At 38.6% G+C, this 5,416-nt stretch overlaps 1 protein-coding gene across 1 annotated transcript in view; it reads left to right on the top strand.

The window, feature by feature from the left end:
* Positions 1 to 5,416, top strand: part of nme7 (NME/NM23 family member 7) — a 21,110-nt gene that overhangs the window by 14,167 nt on the left and 1,527 nt on the right. The window lies entirely within an intron of this gene.

Here is a 5,416-nt window from a genome sequence, read left to right on the forward strand (position 1 = left end):
ATTATTCTAAATAGAATACAGGTCTAGCGTACAGGTGTCTGTCCAGATTTGGTACTTTTTGATTTTTTTCCCCCAGCATTTTTGAACCCTCATAACTTGAAAAGCACAGGAGGATGACCACATGAAATTTTCAGGCTGAAAAAACACGTTTAAGTTCTGTTACCAAAATTCAGTCTGTCACCAGATGTATTTATGAAATGATGAGGATTCTACAATTTCAGCCCATTACTCATTAAAATGTTCATAGGGTGAAAGAAAACTTTCCATTGATCCGGTTAAAATATTCAACTTATTGAAGAATCAGTTGGCTACTACAAACCTTTTCAGATTTGTCTGATTTACATGGAATAACCCAACAGAAGAAGAAATGTGTTTAGATTAATGGGGAAATTATTTCATTGACCCTAACAAAGATTAATAGTTATTGTAGTTAACAAAAAACTAAAAGCAAGAATGAAAACAAAACAAACACAAAATGTACAAACTAACGAAAATACAATAAAAAAATCCACATTAAAAACGAAACATTTCCAAACTGAAATGAGTAAATGCAATCTAAGATCTAACTTAGTTGAAAAGTAACTATAAAGCTAATAAATATAATGCATAACTTTTGCAGCGGTGGTTCCGATCAGTCTGAGGAGACTGTTCACTGAGCTGCTGTCATTTCTTTTTAGCCCTCTTGCCCCATACAGGACTCTAACCGCTTTGATTGCTTCAGAGTTTTCTGACTAACTGGGAGGTCAAACAGTTTAATCACCACATGGCCTCACTCTCACCTCGTTATAATCTGACAAATCACCTAAACATCAGCACTCCTGCTCTTCAGAAGAGTTCACCTCTGTGATCCATCAGATTAGTCACATAAGGGCAGAGGTCTCTGAGAAGAAAGTCAGGGCTGGATGATTAGCTGGATTTTAATTTCAGTTACAATTTTGGCTTCTGCAGCTTCAGAAGAACAAGAAAACACGTCAAAGGTTTTGACTTTTGCCATTTTTGTGTTGTGATATAAATCAAGTGCACCCTTTTTGTTTCCAGATCAGCTTAAGCCAAGATGGCCTTCTGGTCAAGAAGACCCATTTAAAAGATGTAAAATTTTCTACTGTAGGTTTGAGCACAGGTTTAAGGCGTCAGCAGGTCTGCTGTATGAGCGGATGGCCTTGAATGGATTTAATTCAATTTTAAAACAAATTCCAAATTTCACTGGAAGACAGTGAAAGAAAGCAGGAACGGGGCTGATCACCCACTGGCTTTTGTTATGCATCAACTGAACAAAGAACTGAAACATGCACTGACAAGTGAGTTAAAGTGATCTAGACGGGATGAAAATGAAAGCGTGTATTAACGGTTACAAATTACTGGCTGACAGAAACGAGAAAAGGCTGGATAATATTAGAGATGTGAAATTTAAGTTTCACGTGCAGATGATTTCAGTGGCACTGGGTGGGGTACTTTATGAGGACAATAACCCAAAACTCTTATTACACTTCACACACAACCATCATCAGATATGGGACGCTCTCATTCTGTTATGCAACTGATGCTCACGTGCATAGGTCATACTTAATCTGATTACCGAGTACTTTATTACTTCCTTAATTATACAAAAACACTGTCCATGCCTCCTTATAGTTTAAAACTGGATAAATGGTTGAGTGCCCAACATTACAGGCTAACATTAGAACCAGCTCTGCAAGCACAACCCCACAATCTATCCCAGGAACCGCTGCCCGCTCTGCTCGTTTTCTGTGGACAGGCACATGTAGCTAAATCCAGCCAGTCCAGTCGGTACAGAGTTTGACCACATCATCAATGCGCACAAAAATATATGAGCAGCTCAGTCAAAAGTACAACAGTAGATTGGAAATGGTTTGCATTTCACTCATAATGTTGGAAGCAGAAAGTCAGAGTTTTTTTACGTTTTAGTAACCATGTTGTAGTTTCTAAGACCTTTATGTCACCTCATACAAATTAAAACTCATAAATGCATTGATGCTTGATTTCTTTTTTCTTGAATCTGTCCAAAGTTTCAACACTCCAGTTTTTTAAAAAATTAGAATTTTCTGGCAAATATTTACAGTTCAGTTTAGTTAAATAATGAAGATTAAATATTGACAAAAATCATGGATTTTACCCCCGTAGACGTCGTTATTCTTCAAACAGTGGGCACAGTAGGGAATGTTTTCTTATCAAACGTACTGTGTGCGTACGTGTGCGTGCATGTGTGCGTAAAGACACTCCCGACGTCACTATCAGGCTGACAGATTAGACTGCACAAACACTGTCACCCCCACAAGTCTATTCATAGTTAAGGGTCAGTTGTTTGTGGTAAGAATAGACTATTGATTTAATTCTGTTTGACTAATCTATACACAGCACAGATTCAATGACCTCGAACCCACTTCATCATGCCAGAGTGGATGCTAGATCAATTTAATCCCAGTGTTTCCATACAGGAGGGAGCAGAAACGATTCGAATATACAGCCAAGTGCATTAACTAGGCATAAAGAGCACTGGTATATTCACACCTCCACCCGTCAGCTTCCCTGCGCTGCACTCACTCAGTCATAAGATTGCACCGTGTCTTGTGATGTGTCCTCTTATCAGAGTGGACAGACACAACGGTCGTCTATACAGCTTTACTTTCTTAGATTATACGCTCCCCGCCTTTCAACAAGCACATGGATGGCCACTGTGTTCCAACTAAAGATACTACTGTAAGAGATGATCCGACAGGCCCAAACTTCCCGTTACACAAGGCTATCAAACCAGCCCTGCATTGTAATGGTGAAAAATATGCTTTTCCTATTGATTTTTGAAGCGTAATGGTTTAGTGGAAAAAAGTATCGGCTTCTCTGTAGAGGTCTCCGTGCTAAATTTAGTCCAGTTTAGAGCACCCAAAACCCTAACGATGGAAACTGTAACCAGACACGTTCGTTGTTCCTTTTAAAGTTGGCCTACTGAGACGTCCGTGCCCATATTTCATTTTGGCAGCAGCTTCAGGATCTGCTTCTCTTTTATCTGTTCCATGGAATGAAAATAAAAGAGGAAAAAGATAAACAAGAAATCGTTTCCAGCTAAAGAGCTGCAAGGATAGAGGTCGAAGACAGGATACACTGCTTAGTTTTTCCTTTTTTAAAGAAATAACACAGCAGCCAGTCATCTGTTCGCTCATCTCTGTGGTTTAATTTCAAACCTGCACTGTTTTATTCAGTTTTATTTTTTTTGTAGAGCCTTTTTATTGTAACTTCAGATTTTTACAGTGTTTTCGTTTGTACGTAGACATTCTCTCACTGAACTGTTTTATTTCCCTTTTTTTTTTTCTGTCTGTGTAATTTCTGCCTTATTGAAATTTCTTTTTTCTTACATTTTTTAGAGGCTGTGTTTAATGTTTTGTCTAATTAAAAATATATATATTTTCTAAAACTTCAATAATGGTGATAGAAAACTCTCAATCTAAGCACTTCACTTTTTGTAGTATTCGTAACTTTAGGCACAAAGAGTGCAGTACAGTGGGTGTACTCAAGTATCAGTTCAATGTCTTGCTCTTCTCAGCAGGGTGGGACAGTCAGCAGGGTGTTAAGGATCAGGCATATCTGTGTGTTCATGTGACCACTAGGTCCCTGTGCCCGAGTCTTTGCTGGCCACCAGAGTTAGCAGTTGTTATGTGAGCATCAGTCTGGTACACTATGGTACTCATTAAAATCAAATTAAACACTGACAGCAGGCCACTCATGGGTAGATAATGCAATTACAGAGAGCAGTGTTTTGCAAAGAATTCTTTTATTGCTAAGTAAATCTTCCCCTGACTTCCCCTTTGCCATCGCTGGCTTTAGTCTCATGTGGCACGGGACACATAAACTGCAGATCTGCACAGGATGTTATACTGTGTTTCCCACCAGCAGCACGCACACTCAGCAAACAGCCATATTAGGAGACCTGTTGATGTTCCTGCTGTCTTCCAGAGATGAGGAGAATCTCCACAAAAATTTCCAGTTGTATAATTCATTTGAACCATAAACGCAGTTGCAAGAACTTAGAAGTTAATGTTAGGCTGTAAATAAGCTGTACCGCAAGTGCGCGACTTTAATGCACCGTTAACCGCTTGTATTTAGCATGATGATGCTGAATGTTGAAGGTGTTTTTACTGTTGTATTTTATGATTCACCATAACCACAGGCCTTATTCCAGGGATCCACAACCCTCACTCCAGGACGAGGGAAGTCTGCTTACTTGTTAGCATGCTAACATGTGCTTGATCAGAAACTGGTAGATTGTAAAATTGGAGTTGAATGCTGGACATCCATGGGTGTTTTCTGAGCTTAATCAATTCTTAATCAATTGACTTTGTTTCAAGAAGGCCGAGGTGAAAGAAATTCATCATGCTTCTGGTAGTCTTTTGCTGGCCAAGCCTAAAAATACCTATAAAACAACTTTTTGTTAGCAACAGTTCCATTTTTGATGCAATGGGTGTTAGTTGGTGGTTAGTTTTTAAGCTGTAAGTGTCATTTTTATGGCAGCCTGGTGGAAAGCCGCCATTACTGACGTCCTAATCAAATGTCTAACCTTAAAAGGGAGTTTAAAAAAAAAAAAAAAAAAAAAAAAACTCAGTTGCCACAAAGTTCCCAGCTGATCTTTAGCTACGAGTCCTTGAGCCTGTAGTCTTTATTTTCCTTTGTAGTCTTTTACGTGTTGTGTAGTGCGATTGTTCGAACAGCAGATGGGTTTCCAACTGGTTTTTTCGAAAGACAATGCATCTCTTTGAGAGGAAGCCTTGGGTGATTTGTGACCTTCAAACTGGTTCCTGTCTTTTGTCTGCAGGCTCATAATCCACCGAAGGATAAACAAGTCAGAAATGTTTCCCTGCTGCCGAACACAAAGACCACACAACCCTTGCTGTGTTAACACCATCATATTTTTTGCTTTTCCCAGCATATCAAATATTACTTCACGTTGCGTAAGATTTGCTTTAGATTAAACAGGCATTTTGGTAAATGAACTATTCATCAGACACCCCTCTCCTGATGGCAGACATTGTTGGGAGGGTTTCATTTCCTGGAAACTCAAGAGGATGAGACAGGCCAGCTCTGACCTTAGGAGTGTCAGAAATAGACTTTAGATAAATGTGCTGCATGGAAGAAGGTGGCTACTGTTCTATAGCGGTCAGACAAGTGTTGAATAAAAAGACTTGATTTGTAGCCTGTAAGAAATTAAAATGAAAAAAATTTGTTATACTTAACTATAAATAAAGGAAAGGGGAGTGGTTTTAGTCTGAAAGTCAAATTTGTAAAACGGTGTCACAAAATGCTTTCTATATAAATACAAAAAACCCCAATGCAAACAAAAAGCTTCAAATTAAACATTAAAAACTCAAAATTTAAACTTCAAGGATGGTTTCATATCAATTTTTAAAAT

This window comes from Pundamilia nyererei, unplaced genomic scaffold (assembly GCF_000239375.1).
Source record: "Pundamilia nyererei isolate P.nyererei 1_Seehausen unplaced genomic scaffold, PunNye1.0 scaffold00023, whole genome shotgun sequence".
NCBI lineage: Eukaryota > Metazoa > Chordata > Actinopteri > Cichliformes > Cichlidae > Pundamilia > Pundamilia nyererei.